The sequence below is a fragment of the Papaver somniferum genome, unplaced genomic scaffold, assembly GCF_003573695.1.
Source record: "Papaver somniferum cultivar HN1 unplaced genomic scaffold, ASM357369v1 unplaced-scaffold_15, whole genome shotgun sequence".
NCBI classification, from domain to species: domain Eukaryota; kingdom Viridiplantae; phylum Streptophyta; class Magnoliopsida; order Ranunculales; family Papaveraceae; genus Papaver; species Papaver somniferum.
The window spans coordinates 5,626,996-5,645,344 of NW_020624376.1; positions in this window are offsets into that span (position 1 = coordinate 5,626,996).

Consider the following 18,349-nt stretch of genomic DNA (forward strand, 5'->3'; position numbering starts at 1 on the left):
TTGATGCGCAGGCAAAGAAGCGACCGTAGGATATAAATGTGATCTAATCTGAAGGCTTGGAATTTAGGAACTATGGTGTTTTGCAGGGACTTCAGATTTTGATGCACGATGAAGAAGCGACCATTGGATGATGAGATGGATCCGATCTAACGGCTGAGAATGGAGGCGGGTATGGATATAGAAAATGGGTTTGGGTAAGGGTTTTGGGCCTTGGGTATGCCAAGACCATATCTTCTTCAAGAACAATTCTTCCTTCTTGAGCCCATTCCTAGCTTTTTGGACGTGCGCTCCATTCTTTGCGGCTTCCTTGCGTAATTTCTTCCGGCTTTTCACTACTCTTCAGCTCTTTTCTGCTCCGCAAGTCATCCAGCCTTTATTTATTACCTAAAAATGCAAAATTAAGTAAGAAAAATATTTATTCTTGAAAACAATGAAAATACAGAATATGGGATAAAATGTAGAATTACTGCACAAAAGATGAGTTAAATGCCAACAAAAAGGGATAAATATATACATTATTTGGCACTCATCACCTTGGGAACAATTTCAAGTATGTGAATAAATGATTATCGGAAGGAATCCTTTATTCAATATACAACAAAATGTGGAATCAATATATGTTGGTCCAATTTGGGCTTTCATTGAAGACAAGTTTCATGATTTTGGTCATCGTGTAAGGTTCGAAGGAATCCTTGGTGTGTCATTAATACTTGGGGATGATCTCCACTATGACCACAAAGTGCTAAATTTGGTGAGTAACTACAATGGAAGGTGTAGATGTAGAATTGCCTTAAAACAAGGAAGAAGTTCAAGCACTAATGGAGAATATGCTTTGGAGAATTCGTGGACGAATTTTTTCAAATAAGGGGAGGATGATGTATTTATAAACGAAGAAATACTTCGTGTGTCATTACTACTTGTGGATGCTCTCTACTATGACCAAAAAGTGCTACATTTGGTAGTAACTATAATGGAAGGTGTAGAGGTAGAATTGTCCTCAAGCAATGAAGAAATTCAAGCACTAATGGAGAATATGCTTTGGAGAATTCGTGGACGAATTTGTGCAAACAAGGGGAGGATGATGTATTTACAAATGAAGAAATACTTGGTGTGTCTTTACTACTTGGGGATGCTCTCAACGATGACCACAAAGTGCTACATTTGGTGAGTAACTACAATGGAAGGTGGAGAGGTAGAATTGTCTTCAAGTAAGGAATAAGTTCAAGCACAAGTGGAGAATACGCTTTGAAGAATTCGAGGACGAATTTGTTTAAAGAAGGGGAGGATGATGTATTGTGGATGTCTCATATCAAATTGAAGAACCATTTATAGCCATCCTACAATTACTTTGAATATGCCAAGTATGCCATTGGTGCTAGTATAAAGTAGAAGAGATAAGGCTAAAGTTGGAGGTTCTCTTCTTTCAAACCTAATTGTTATCTCTAGGGGGAATAAGATCATCTAATTCTAGAGTATCAACTAGATTCCTCTCATCATCTTATAGTTTCCAATTTAATTGGGTAGAAATTGTAAGTTATTTGAGAAGAATCTCCATTATTAGGTTCTTCCTTTATTCAAAGGGTAGAAGAAACTAAATTGGTTGATTATTTATCCTTTTTCAAGTTATCAATTTCAATTTATTTCAATTATAATCTTCCACTTCTCATCAATACCAACAAACATAGATTTGTTAGTGCATTTAAAAACCACCAAAAGCACTTCGACAACCAAGCTACAAGTATGGTAGAGTCGTCTCACTATCGTTTGAAGAGGAATCTATTTGGATGCGTGGACATGTTCGTCACGGTGTTTGACGCAATGGAAGACTATTTCATGAGTGATGTTATAAGAATTAAAACGTTATTCGAAAAAAGTCTAATGATGAAGCATGATGATTACCCGGATGATAAGTGGCTCCGGGACTAACCCATAGGGTCTCTCATTTGTGCCTTGAACTTATAATGAAGGAAGTGGATTTGATGGACAAAATGGATGCTAACTTCCAAGAAGAGTGTGTTTGTAAAATCAGGGAAAGCATGGGACTTCCGTGTCGGCATGATCTACTTCGGTACAAGGATTGTATGGTACCTTTTGAGGATATTGATCCTCATTGTAAATAATTGAGTTGTGATCACATGCCCAACGAGGACGATGATGTACAGATTTGGGACACACCTTATGGGAAAAGGTTGGCCGAAATATATCGTGGTATGTTCCGAGCTCAGAAACAAATCTTATGGAACAACATGATGCCAATCCTCTATCCTCACACCCAACAAGGTATAAAAGAACCGGAAAAGGGTCCACAAAAAGGTAGGCCACCCTCGAAATAAACCCGAAAAGAGCAAAGAGCAAAAGCGTATGCTCTTTACAAAACAAGGAATCCTACCACAAGGGATCCATCCGGGGTCGAGTACCATGATGCTGAGTACGAAGAAGAGAAGAAGGCAATAGAGAAGTTAGAAAAGATGGATAAAGTGAAACTATCAAAGAAGCGTGGTCGACCAAGCAAGGATAAAGGTGAAACAAGTTGAAAAAGCGGGGGTCTAACAACAATATTTCGCTTAGCACTCTGTATGGACTAACTCCGAAATACTTCGCTAAAGAATCAACTAGACAGTCAGACTCAATCTAGATAAAAGTATCTCAAGGAGTTAATATCTCTCTCTTGTTTTTGATATTACTCAAGCTAATAGAAATCAGCGAGTCCTAATCAAACACAAGGAATACTTGGACGGTACCAAAGACCAATGTCCAAGGATCAATCAATATCAATCAACAACCAAAGGTCGGATTTCCAATTAATAATCACAAACGCACAACCTGTATTATTTCAATTATAAAGATAAACAATATAATGCGGAAAATGAAATAACACAGACACCAGAAATTTTGTTAACGAGGAAACCGCAAATGCAAAAAAAAAAACCCGGGACCTAGTCCAGATTGAATACACACTGTATTAAGCCGCTACAGATACTAGCCTACTCCAAGCTAACTTTGGACTGGACTATAGTTGAACCCCAATCAGTCTCCCACTAATTAAAGGTACATTTGTACTCCTACGCCTCTGATCCCAGCAGGACACTGCGCACTTGATTCCCTTAGCTGATCTCACCTTGCTGCAACCCAAAAACGCATACTTGATAATAAACAAATCTGTCTCACACAGAAAAGTCTATCAAAGGATAAATTTGTCTCCCACAGAAAAACCCTAGGTTTTTGTTCCGTCTTAAAATATAAATGAAGAAATACTTGGTGTGTCTTTACAACATGGGGATGCAATCCCAATGAAGTCTTTAAGTCGTTAACCTGGTTTTAGAGAAGAAAACCAAAAGTTAAAGGAGAATCGATTCTAGCGAGCGCACTAGTATCACACAGATGTGTGGGGATTAGTTTTGCACAATGCTAGATGTCTCATTTATATAGCCTTCAAATCAGGGTTTTGCCTTAGTTACAAAGAAATCCATATTCACCGTGAGATGAAAACCTGATTTAGATTCAAGCTAATATTTCTCAACCGTTAGATCGAAAACTTAGCTTGTCACACACACTTGGGTAGACGTTTACTGGGTTTGTGAGAACCATGCCCAAACGTGTATGTGTATGTTGGTTCAACATAGTAACCCAAAAGGTTAACCATATGAGCAATTCATATTAACCTAGTTCTTCTTCACCATAACTAGTCAATTTACTCAAATGAACTAGTTAGAGAGTTGTTCAATTGCTATGAGATCTTGTGTAACTACACAAGACACAATTGAAACAAAGATGATTCGATTCGATGAATCGGCTCATGAACTTTATAGCCACGGTTTTTATAAAGTATTCCTTAGTAATTTAAGTTTCATGTTCATAGCACATCTTTAGATCATAAACACTTAAGCTCACAAACAAGTTCGTGGACTTAAGGAAACCGGCAGAGTTTTCTATACTCAGCAGAAAATCTCGGCAAAAAGACTTCCGCCAGTTCGCCGACTAGGTTCGCGGACTGAGTTCACGGACTAAACACGCAAACGAGTTTTTGGAAAATCCCAGTAGAAATTCTCGGCAAGAGAACTTCCGTCAGTTCGCAAACTGAGTTCGCGGACTTGGCAAAGCCAATTCCTCCGGTTTCTCTCAATCAAAAAAGTTCGAAAACTTCGGATTAAGGAATACATGGTTATGTAATCTAAACTCTCATTCCAATCATTGATACATTCTAAGAGGATGTTATATAGCCGTTATTCACAGACCGTTTCACGTCAGAGCAATTCTCAAAGTAATTGAAACTTTTCATGACTTTCGTCACTAGGTGAAGATAAACTTGATCAAAGCGAAACGCTTTACCAACACACGATTTCGAGAAAAAGATAAGTAGTGAATACTCAGCTCGAAATGTCAAATGTGTATGATCCAGTCTATATAGTATACGACTTTTTGTCTCATAAGAAGTAGGAGATAGAATATATAGACTTTTGAGTGATAGATAAGTTCAAGTCTCCACATACCTTTTTGTTGATGAAGTTCCACGATTCCTTGAGTAGATCTTCGTCGTTGTATGATGAATCGCCATGAAGTCCTTGAGCTCAACTACGCTTTTTCTATCATAGTCCGAGACTTAGCTATAATAGACTAGAAATCAAGACTCATAGTTTTGATCACTAACATTGACAAACATGCTTGATATAGCAACGCATGTGAGGTCGGCCGAGCTATGCTCTAACAATCTCCCCCTTTGTCAATTTTAGTGACCAAACTATTAATACATATGGAATACAAAAAAGATAAACTTTAGTGGCTCCTATTCCGTAGTATAATCTTCAACGTTCCTTGAAATCTTCGTCCTTCTAAGTACTTCAATGATCCCAAAGGTTGTAAGTTTAGCACTATCGTTGTTGAAGATCCATAGCTATAACAATGAGAGAAATTGAGATTCTCGATCATTATTATACAGTGTCGTAGTATCATTATGTAACATCAAAGTCCAATTGCATCACGACTTTAACAACAATACTATGGTGATATGTATCACTCCCCCTTAGTCAATACTCCATATCGATCATGAAAACCACTCCCCCTTACATAATGATCCGAAAACCATATGTATTTGTAGTGTGAACTACATTATTTCTCCCCCTTTTTGTCAATAAAATTGGCAAAGGTAAAAGAACAGGATCATAATGAAATTTCCACCAGAGACATTTCATAGACTAAAAGAAAAATACATACCAACTTAATTTAGATGCAATCATAAAGCCGAAGCTAAATGCATTCATCAAGGAGTTTTAAGATACAAGATAACCCCTATAAAATTCCACAGCCGCACACCCCGCAAGATATTACCATTAAGCACAAGTTCAAAAGAACTCTCCCCCATTTGATGTTATTCCCGAAAGAACAACAAGAGCGACCTTAATTTCGAAAGAAGAGAAGGATTTTTTTAATTGGACACCAAAAACCATGGAAATGATTTTCTATATCGAAAACTCAATCAAATTAATCACAAGTAAAACCATGATTAATTTAATTGGAATACGCAACTAAATCAATTTAATTGATTGTGCTCAACATAAGAAAACTCACGGAGCTACGACTAAGATAACCACACGGAGATGACTACCTTAATCGTTCAAATACTCAACATAAGGAAAACCTTACGGAATATACTACTACATCAACCAATAGAACATGCTTAGTATAGCCGTTCATATACTCAACACAAGAACTTGTGGAATATATGAAAAACTCAACTAGATTAATTACAAGAGAACCTATAATTAATCTAATACACAACCAAACTAATCACCAAAGCAATAAATTTAATTTTCAAAAGTTTTTGCTCGACAAAAGAAGACTTTCAGAGCAAATAACTAAATAACCAATCAAGATGATTAATTTAGTTCAAGAATGCTCAACATATAGCATCTCATGGAACAACCAACAAGGCCAATATTAATCGACATAGTTGTAAGATGCTCAACATAAGATACACAATGGAGCCTTCACGGTAAAACATAACAAAATGGATCAATCAATATCGTGGATAACATACAAGGATCTATTTTATTTTCCATCACTATTTGCATAACGACATGATAGACTTTATCCTTGTCAAACAAAAGATTTCATCCTATTTTCCATCAAATAAATGACTGCACAGGTATAACTTTTGTATTTCTCAAAAGTCCATTCGTCCTTTCATCAATACAAATACCAATTTATGAACGACTTTACTTTTGAAAACATGTGGGACCTTCAAGTTCACGGACGCAAACAATACATATCCCATAAACAATTGCAATATCACAAAATCATAAAGATTAATACTGCAATAACAATCTTTGCCCTTAGAAGGTAGAATCAATCTTTTTCGTACGGATTTATACCAAGAGTGGTTACCAAAAGATTATAAGAAGATTTCCTTAACAAAGAAGAACATACAAAGTCATTGACGACTATGCACCATGATTGTGAACACTCAAGAATATATAGCAATGTGAACTACTACCCATTATCGAACTTCCTTCTTTGAGATTCACCAATATCACTCTTTTAACATCCATAAAATAGCTTAGAATAGGATTTCTCCAAGAATCTCAGTGCCCAAGTCCAAGAGAATAGAACAAGTGCAACGAAACGGAGCAAACACTAAAAAACAAGAGACAGGACAAATACCAATATTAACTCATCCAAATTCAACAATTCCCATCTCCATTTTGAATGGAATTAAATAAGGAAGAGAATGCAAAAAGAATGAGGTAAATCCGAGTTCGGACGAAGAAGTTACGGCCAAAACAAGTTTACCGAATATCGACGTCAAGTATCCATACGGGTTTGCGAACTTAAACCCCTGGATTTTGATTTTAAATGTTGTTATGCATACTTGGTATGTGTACCATGTAGTCCAAACATCCCGAACTATTATTTTCAAATCTAAACATTTAAGAAATTTAAACACAGATCAAGTTAGGTAGAAATGAACGATAAACAAGATTATTATAAGTATTCTAAGCAAATAAAAGTACAAATCTTGCTCAAGTTTATAGACATACCTTTTTAGATGAATCCAATCGAATTCTACTGCCTTACCGAACATAATTTGTGTGCCTCAATTCTTGTGCTTCCCTCACTGTATACAAAGCAGGGCATTCCTTAGTGAGGATGCACTTCCAACCCAATCAAGTTGCGTTGGGGTGAACAAAGTCTTGCTCACCACAAGTGACCTTTGGATTATCATGAAAGAGATCACTTTTAGAACCTTTAACATCCAATTCCGTTTTCCCAAAAAACTTGTTAAGTTCCAACATCATGGATACTGCATTTTCCATAGTCATGGAGTTTTCTAGAAGATTATTCCTTTTAACACTAAAAACATCATTGTCTTTCTTCGGTATCCACTTCTGAGTGTGTTTAGGAATAGTCGGAACCTTCTTCCCATCACTCTCTTCTAGAATTATTGAAAGAGAATTAGATTGACTATTATTTTGCAAGTTAGTCTTTCTCCAATTGGGAGCATCGGATCTTGTCTTCGTCTTTACGAAGTTATCCTTTTGATAAACATTACGATGAAAAGGATTCATACGGTGTTTATAGGAAAATCTAGGTCTATCATAGCACTGATTCCTTTGCCTAAAGGTTGGACAATTACAACCTGTAACGTTATGAGGATCAGTCTTAACGTATGATCTTGGTTTCACAACTTCTTGTGATGCCCAAACAAGAACATCATGAAGTTTCTCATTCCTTATACGGAAACGACATCTCCTTTCCAGGTGACCTTTATTTCCGCAATAGTGGCAAACATAAGGAATGTTCTTACCTCGATCCATGTGTGTTAACTTTGGAGGTTGATAAACTTTGCTATTTTGAACCTTAACTGCCGGAGAAGGTATTTCACTTTTGTTATCAGTGGAAACCTTTTGTTGAGAAGAATCACTAGCCTTGACAAATTTTACCTCTTTGCTAGTACTTGGAGCATCTATTCCCTTATAGCCCAATCCTCGTGTATCACGATGATTTTTACTTGCTCCTAGCATAGTGGTTAATTTGCTTGAACTAGTATTGAACTTTTTCAAGTCATCTTCCAACATCTTGATTTTATCAACAACAACAGCTAAATCAGCCTCAAGGCGTTTTTCTCGAGTGAGATAAGCGCTTTCTCTATCGTGAAAACTTGTTTGCTGGGAGTTAAACCTTGCTTCAGATTCTGCAAGTTTCTCTTCCAGAAAAAAGTACTTTTGATAAAGATTATCACATTCGAGTGACTTCATATGTAGGTTTTCCTCAGAATCCTTGAGGATCGATTCGGTAGAACGATTCGAAAAATAAACACCTGCGTAACATCTTCTCAATTTCTTGTTTTCTCAATAGAGAGGAGTCATAAGAGGTGTGACATGAGAAGTTGTAATCTTCTTCATATTCCACGAATCCAAAAACTTAACATACTCTGAGACTTCGTCATCAACATCTCTATCAATATCTGAATCACCTTCATCAGAAAGTTCATCCAGTTGTTCTTCTAGGAGAGTTTCCCAATCAACAGTTTTTACATCAAGAGAATGTTTGGATATTTACTTAGATGTGACAGTTCTGTCAGGTGAATCCAATCTTTTAGAATCATCTGGTAATTTCTGAACTGGTACGTTATTAGAGATAGACTCGTCCATAATCATATCGCTACAAACACATACTTATAAGGTATTTAACGTGTTTGCCTGCTCTGATACCAATTGAAAAATCGGGGTCTAACAACAACACCCAATATTTTGGTTAGCAATCTGTATGGACTAACTCCGAAATACTTTTCTAGAGAATCAACTAGACAGTCAGACTCAATCTAGATAAAAGTATCTCAAGGAGTTAATATCTCTCTCTTGTTTTTGATATTACTCAAGCTAATAGAAATCAGCGAGTCCTAATCAAACACAAGGAATACTTGGACGGTACCAAAGACCAATGTCCAAGGATCAATCAATATCAATCAACAACCAAAGGTCGGATTTCCAATTGATAATCACAAATGCACAACCTGTATTATTTCAATTATAAAGATAAACAATATAATGCGGAAAATGAAATAACACAGACACCAGAAATTTTGTTAACGAGGAAACCGCAAATGCAAAAAAAAAAAACCCGGGACCTAGTCCAGATTGAATACACACTGTATTAAGCCGCTACAGATACTAGCCTACTCCAAGCTAACTTTGGACTGGACTATAGTTGAACCCCAATCAGTCTCCCACTAATTAAAGGTACATTTGTACTCCTACGCCTCTGATCCCAGCAGGACACTGCGCACTTGATTCCCTTAGTTGATCTCACCCACAACTAAGAGTTGCTGCAACCCAAAATCACGGACTTGATAATAAACAAATCTGTCTCACATAGAAAAGTCTATCAAAGGATAAATCTGTCTCCCACGGAAAACCCCTAGGTTTTTGTTCCGTCTTAAGATGTAAAATCAAGGTGAACAGGAACCAATTGATAATCCGGTCTTATATTCCCGAAGAACGGCCTAGGTTAATCAATCACCTCTCAACAATCCTTCTTGACTACACAAGCGGTTTGTCGAGGAATCACAAACAGTGAGAAGAAAATGTTTGTGACTTCTTTATCTTGCTTATCGGAGAACTCTCACGATCTCAAGCCAATCAATAGATTGTACTCGTACGATAGAAGATGCAAGATTATATCGCACAACTACGATAAAAGTAGTATCGGTCTGGCTTCACAATCCCAATGAAGTCTTTAAGTCGTTAACCTGGTTTTAGAGAAGAAAACCAAAGGTTAAAGGAGAATCTACTCTAGCGAGTGCACTAGTATCACACAGACGTGTGGGGATTAGTTTTGCACAATGCTAGATGTCTCCTTTATGTAACCTTCAAATCAGGGTTTTGCCTTAGTTACAAAGAAATCCATATTCACCGTTAGATAAAAACCTGATTCAGATTCAAGCTAATATCTCTAAACCGTTAGATCAAAAACTTATCTTGTCACACACACTTGGGTAGGCGTTTACTGGGTTTGTGAAAACCATGCCCAAATGTGTACGTGTATGTTGGTTCAACATAGTAACCCAAAAGGTTAACCATATGAGCAATTCATATTAACCTAATTCTTCTTCACCATAACTAGTTCAATTGACTCAAATGAACTAGTTAGAGAGTTGTTCAATTGCTATGAGATCTTATGTAACTACACAAGACACAATTGAAACAAAGATGATTCGATTCGATGAATCGGCTCATGAAATTTATATCCACGGTTTGCATAAATCATTCCTTATTAATTTAAGTTTCATGTTCAGAGCACATCTTTAGATCATAACCACTTAAGCTCACAAACAAGTTCGCGGACTTAAGGCAACCGGCAGAGTTTTCCAAACTCAACAGAAAATCTCGGCAAATAGACTTCCGCTAGTTCGCGGACTAAACACGCATACGAGTTTTTGGAAAATCCCAGCAGAAATTCTCGGCAAGAGAACTTCCGTCAGTTCGCGGACTGAGTTCGCAAACTGAGTTCGCGGACTTGGCAAAGCCAATTCCTCCGGTTTCTCTCAATCAACAAAGTTCGAAAACTTCGGATTAAGGAATACATGGTTATGTAATATAAACTCTCATTCCAATCATTGTGACATTCTAAGAGGACGTTATATAGCCGTTATTCACAGACCGTTTCACGTCAGAGCAATTCTCAAAGTAATTGAAACTTTTCCTGACTTTCGTCACTAGGTGAAGATAAAATTGATCAAAGCGAAACATTTTATCAACACACGATTTCGAGAAAAAGATAAGTAGTAAATACTCAGCTCGAAATGTCAAATGTGTATGATTCGGTCTATATAGCATACGACTCTTTGTCTCATAAGAAGTAGGAGATAGAATAGATAAACTTTTGAGTGATAGATAAATTCAAGTCTCTACATACCTTTTTGTTGATGAAGTTCCACGGTTCCTTGAGTAGATCTTCGCCGTTGTATGATGAATCGCCATGAAGTCCTTGAGCTCAACTACACTTTTCTATTCTAGTCCGAGACTTAGTTATAATAGACTAGAAATCAAGAATCATAGTTTGATCACTAACATTGACAAACATGCTTGATATAACAACGCATGCGAGGTCGACCGAGATATTCTCTAACACAAGTAACAAAGAAGTTAAGTATATTGGTCCTCTATGTCCTCCCCCATTACAAGGAGACGTCAAGCTTAAGGGTAAGATGTTTCCATCTCAACAAATGGAAACAACAAAGATTACTCTGGTGCCCAAGCAAAAGGAGAACAAAACCATATATGCGGATGGTAAAATGAAAGGTCCTAAAAGAGATAGTTTTGGAAAGTATTTGCGACCTACTAATATGATTTACAAAAACTACTTGCTCAACCTACCCGAAGTCATTCACGAGTATATCATATCTATGGACGATGTTGAAGGGGATGGAACTTATGGTTTCCATGTCACCGCGGAACAACTAGGACCTTTTAAAGATGGAAACCATCCGGTTGAGCAAGGGGACGAAGTGAATTATATAAGGCAAAGATTGTTACAAAAACTACACCGAAACAAGGAATTCTACAAGTTAATGATGAGAGGTGGCGGAGACCATGGGGTCGCACAAGAGTTCATTAGTTTTGAACGGAGTTTACATGGGGATATCGTCATCACAAGTGACCATTGGATGCAAATGCCGATATGTGGGTTTTTAATTGCGGAGACCTTCAATTGCGTTGTTCATTCTTTTGCAAGGGTTGGAAGTTGTTTCACCTACGCGCCGCCAACAAAACCTTGCCATGAGGATTTTAAAGATAGAAGACTTGTTATTGCATTTGTTCAAGGCTGCCATTATATCGGTCTCAAGCTTAGACTCAGTTGCCCAATACCTCCATTATGTCCTTTAGCCTTTTGGCCTCTTCTTCAAGAAAATTACTCGATGGATTGGTATGCAAATTACGTTACGGAAATGGAGTTTTGGAGAAGTTTACGTCCACCGCTTCAATGTGGACTAATAAGTCTAACAGATGATGAGGATGAAGATGATGAAGAAGATGTTGTAAGGTTATCACCCTAATACTTAATCTAATACATTGGGTGGATATATATTCTTTTTTTGCATTTTGTTTTTATTGGATGCCCAGGATGATAAGAGATTATGAATGCTATATAATGTATCCTAACGCGCATCTTATGAATTGAATATATTTTGTGGTTTTTTAAATTATTCGTTGGTGCAAAGATTTAAAGAAAGTGAACTATGAGTGTATGGTTCGGCTAAGCCATAAAAATATATTTCAGCCGATCCTGCCAAATCATGGTTCGGCTTAAAGATGGTGATAGTTTTGCGCCGAACTGGCATGATACAAAATTTTCGCAACATACTGAGTAATGTTCGGCTTATTAGAGAATATAACTAATAAGCCGATCCCGGATTGGTTTCCCAAGTGTTTTAGTTCGGCTTAAAGATGATGATTGTTGTGCGCCGAACTAGTATAATCCACATTTTCGCAACATACCGAGTAATGTTCGGATGATTTTTAATATATTCTAATAAGTCGATCCTGAGTAGATTTCAGAATTATGCGGGTTCGACTTAATTGATGTATTTCTGCTACCAGCCGAACCTTAAACTGAAATTAAATTACCTAATTTGTTTGAAATCATAAAACCACCGTTACAAATTAACCATTACAAAATCACTAACCATTACAAATTAACCATTACAAGATTCTAATAACCAAAACGAGTTATGAGAAACTTCCTAAGGATGTTGTAGTGAGCTTGGTATTTGAAATTTTTTCCTTTCCATTTTCGCCATTCCTCTAGAGCTCGAACAACAATATCATCATTTGTTTCACCTTTAAGCCGATATCAATTGACAATTCGAACCGTAGCTATGAAGTCCCCAACTTTATTTTTAATTGTTTCGATTCGACAAAACAATGATGCCCTATCCCGGTTGTTAGGATTACCTGTTTCGTTGGTGAAGGCTTCATGAATTAGTACATACTCATTAGACCCTTTACCCGTCGCTCGGCACCCTTCTCCGGATAGTACGTTATGTAATGTTTGCAAAGAGACAAATCTTCTTCTAGAGTATACTTAGGACTAGAGGTTGCCATTTTGTGCTTTGTTAATGAGATACCATATGTGGGTATATATATGTTTGATGGATTGTACTATTTGTAACATCTATTTTTTTCAAATATTGTCTAAATCTATAAGGTTCGGCTTATATGGCGTTCAAATTAGAAGCCGAACCTGACTAAATGTACCAACCCCAACGACTAGTTTTTTTGATTTTGAAAAACATTACAAGGTTCGGCAGACATACATTTTCGTTTCAAATCCGAATTTATAAATATTTCTACCATCTAGTGTATCTCGGCGCAAAGGTCTCTTATAAATCTCGGAATTCTTCTCTTCTGCTATCTGTAACATATTCCGAGCTCATATCTTCTTCCTCCAAGGCGTATAGCCCAAAGGCTTTGAATTCTAGCTTCCTAAATAAAAAGGAATGAGAAGTTAGTTTTACAAAAAGAAAACTAAACAACTCTATAATGCAACAGTAAGCTTTTGGATTACTCACTTTTTCTTCATTAGTTTCGCTGGGATGATATTGATTAACCCATCCTAATACTCTGATGTAATCTTTCATCGTATAACGGATTTGTTGTAATCTTTCACCTAATTCTGAACGCGTACGATGTTTAGGATTTCCATCTAACCGAAAATGGAATTCTTTTACTTTTTTCCAAAACATCGAATAATGCACATGAGGATGATCACCAAAAATACGATAAGTACGAATGAAAGCTCTAACAAGCAACTTATCATCTTCTGCGGTGAATGGTTCCATGAATTAGTATAGAAGGAAACAACGAGTTAAGCAGACCCAATTCAATGAATAGAATACTATATATAAAAGAAGCCACAATGGATCTATTTTTTGGGAAAAACAAGAAAGAGTCGTTGTATTTTACAGAAATCAGTGTAATGTTCGGCTCATGTTAATGATTTATTTATCAACCCAACTTGATGAATAAAGGTTCGGCTGATTCGAGCGTAGCCTAATGAGCCGAACAACATGCGCAGAAACTTAAAATTTGTTAAAGGCAACAGGTTCGGAAAATAAGAAAAATAATAATATATGAGCCGAACCAAGTTCCTTTATGTTGTTTCAAAGACCGGCAAACATTCGAACCAAACATATAGAACCATTCAAAAATACATTAAAACATACGATTCAAGGTACTTAACCAAACAAGTGTATTTAACAAAACATAACAAACTAAGTGTACGTCATGACTCATAACAAAGAAAGTGTACTTAACAAAGAAATCCAGACATTCAAGGCAGTTTACACATCTAAACTTATAGTTCACTGACCACGACCTCTTTTCCCTTTAGGACGTACATTTTCGTCGTCTTCACCAGTTGGCCTGCCCCTAGCAGCTCGATTTGATCCTTCACCTTCTTGCCGTGACCTCTTGCTCGTTGGCCTTTTTCTGGTCTATTCGGTCTTTTTCCTTTGTTTATGACTGCATCCCACTGGTTGTACCAATCCTCTTGCTCCTCCACTGTCATCTTAGTTTTGAAAGAAAGTCTTTTCTTCAAATTTCTTAACAACTCCTTACCCGCCACAACCTGGTTCCATTTAATATTTAAGAACTTTAATATTTAAGAATTAATAATTAAACAAGTAAAAATTGAAGACATCGCTTACCACTGTTTTACATGCCGTTTGAATGTCAACGGCCTAGGACTTCTTTTTGGCAACCTTTTCCTTCTCCCTGTCAGCTACAACTTGGCTTTCTCTATTAATAATAAGGGGATGTGAAATTTCATTATACCAATCCATGTAGCCCGGCTCAACTTGAGGAGGACCGTCACCCAAAATTTGTTAGTGATTCATATTTAACTTGTTGGCTTCAAACCTTCTCCAGTAATCTAAGGTTCGTTCTGGATCATATTTGGGGCACCACGAAGAGGTGGTGCTTTTGGTTCCATTGGAACCCAATTCCAACAACTTGAACTTATCGTTAACCACTGGGAGCGTTTGGATAGATCCTAATTGACGTAGTACTCGACGAGGATTATATATTACAAAACCACCAGGATAAAATAAAGGTCCGTGGTACATACCTATCGGCACATGATTATCTTGAACAGAATAATCTTCTTGAACATCTCTCGAATATGGGTCAAATACGACGTCACTCCCATCCAAAGAGTCTAACTTCTCCCTCAAGTTAATAAACGCTTGTTTCTTATTTCTTTTCTTGGTTTCCTCAAGCTCATATCGATCAGTTGTTGGCGTTGTATTAACCCAACTTTCATTTACTTTGGCCAATTTCAATTTCGGGAAATGGTCATACACCCACACCTACATAAATAATGCAAGAATTCTCAAAATATCCTCCAACAAAGAAACTGAATTCCCATTGTTAATCAAGAATTATGGAAATATTCACAAAAAAAATATGCTTGGTTTTCCTCTAAACTATAAGGGTTCGGCACAAAAGTAAAATTTACGTATCCGCCGAACCATCACAGTATAAGGATCGTCTTGTATTATAGGTTTACTTTTTGAAAAAACGGGATTCTAACAACACCACCCAATATTTCGATTAGCAATCTGTTAACTAACTCCGAAACACTTACTAGAGAATCAACTAGACAGTCGGACTCAATCTAGATAAAAGTATTTCAAGGAGTTAATATCTCTCTCTTATTTTGATTCACTCAAGATAATAGAAATCAACGAGTCGGTAATCAAACACAAGGAATAACTTGGACGGTACCAAAGAACAATGTCCAAGGATCAATCAATATCAATCAACAACCAACGGTCGGATTTCCAATTGATTGATTCAAACGCACAACCTGTATTATTTCAATTATATAAACAAATATAATGCGGAAAAGAAATAACATAGACACCAGAATTTTGTTAACGAGGAAACCGCAAATGCAAGAAAAACCCAGGGCCTAGTCCAGATTGAATACACACTGTGTTAAGCCGCTATAGACACTAGCCTACTCCAAGCTAACTTCGGACTGGACTATAGTTGAACCCCAATCAGTCTCCCACTGATCCAGGGTACAGTTGTACTCCCTACGCCTCTGATCCCAGCAGGATATTGCGCACTTGATTCCCTTAACTGATTTCACCCACAACTAAGAGTTGTTACGACCCAAAATCGTCGGCTTTAACAATAAAAAAATTTGTCCCACACAGACAAGTCTATCAAAGGATCAATCTGTCGCCCATAGAAAAACCCTAAAAGTTTTTGTTCCGTCTTTTGATAATAATCAAGGTGAACAGGAATCAATTGATAATCCGGTCTTATATTCCCGAAGAACAACCTAGATTAATCAATCACCTCACAACAATCTTAATCGTATGGTAGCGAAACAAGATGTCGTGGAATCACAAACGTTGAGACGAAGGTGTTTGTGATTACTTTTTATATCTTGCCTATCGGAGAACTCTTATGATCTCTAGCCAATCAATATGATTGTACTATTACGATAGAAGATGCAAGATCAGATCACACAACTACGATAAAAGTAGTATCGGTCTGGCTTCACAATTCCAATGAAGTATTTAAGTCGTTAACCTGGTTTTAGAAGAAGAAAACCAAAGGTTAAAGGAGAATCGACTCTAGAAGAGAAACTAGTATCACACGGACGTGTGGGGATTAGTTTTCTCAATGCTAAATGTCTCCTTTATATAGTCTTCAAATCAGTGTTTTGCCTTAGTTACAAAGCAATCAATATTCCTCGTTAGATGAAAACCTGATTCATATTCAAACTAATATTTCTCAACCGTTAGATCGAAAACTTAGTTTTTCATACACAAATGACGGTACGCTTCTAGGTTTGTTAACCGCACCCAAACGTGTACATTGTTGGTTCAACAATAGTCTACCCAAATAGGTTAACCATATGAGTGTTTCATACCAACCATGTTCTTCTTCACCATAACTAGTTCAATTGACAATTGAACTAGTTAAGAGAGTTGTTCAATTCCAAGGAAATATTATGTAACTACACAAGACACAATTGAAGCAAAGATGATTTGATTCACTCGAATCGGTTCATGAACTTTAATAGCCAGGGTTTGCAAATGCATTCCTTAGTCTTTTAAGATTAAATTCAGAAATCATCTTTAGATATATAACCTTCTCAAGTTCGCAGACTAGGTTCGTGGGCTTAAGACACTGGATAGAGTTTACAAACTCCAGCAGAAATTCTCGGGTTCGAGAACTACGCCGGTTCGCGGACTTGGAACTTGCCATGCTTCCGGTTCTCTTGATCAACAAAGTTCGAAAACTTCGGTTTAAGGAATCCATTGGTTATGTAATCTAAACTCTCATTCTAATGATTGAAACATTTTTAGAGGACGTCATACAGTTGTTACACTATTTCTCGTCAAAGCAATTTTCAAAGTGATTGAAACATTCAAGAATTTCGTCACTAGGTAAAGATAAACTTGGTCGAAGCGAAAAGCTTACCAACACATATTTCGAGATATAGATAGGCGAGGTATACTCGGCTTGAAATACCAAATGTGTATGATCTAGTCTATGTATATAGCATACGACTTTTGTCTCAAAGAGTAGGAGATATAATAGATAGACTTTTGAGTGACATATAAGTTCAAGTCTCCACATACCTTTTTGTCGAGAAGTTCCACTGTTTCCTTGAGTAGATCTTCTACTTGTATGATGAATCTCCATGAAGTCCTTGAGCTTAACTACACTTATTATCCTAGTCCGAGACTTAGCTATAAGAGACTAGAAATCAAGACTTATAGTTTGATCACTAACATTGACAAACATGCTTGAGATAGCAACGCATGCGAGTTTGACCGAGCAGTGTGTAGTTGCAGGAAATCCCAAAACACACCCCTTGTATTATCATGACTATAATTTCTAGATCTAAACTTATTTGATATGAAAATAAAGATAATAAAAATAGAAAATAAGACACAAGATTTACGTGGTTCGATCAATGTGATCTACATCCACGGGGTTAGGGATCTTCATTATGATTGTTTATAATTACATATGGACTACAATTGAGACTCCATTAATGAATATTTGGAGCTCTTGATTGAAGAAGGAAGAAGAAGATAATAATACAAATTCTATTTTCTCTCCCTCTAATTGTGTCTCCCTCTCTCATCCTAAAATGTGTATCCTTTTCTGATTATTCCTTTTTCTCTCTCTTTCCTTTCTCTTTATATAGGATATTACATATTGGATGACAGCTCATGTGTAGTGGAGTACAACTCATATTTCCCCATTGTCGGATCCCGTGCTACGTTCTCTCAGGCTCTCATTACAATTTCGCAGGCTCTGCT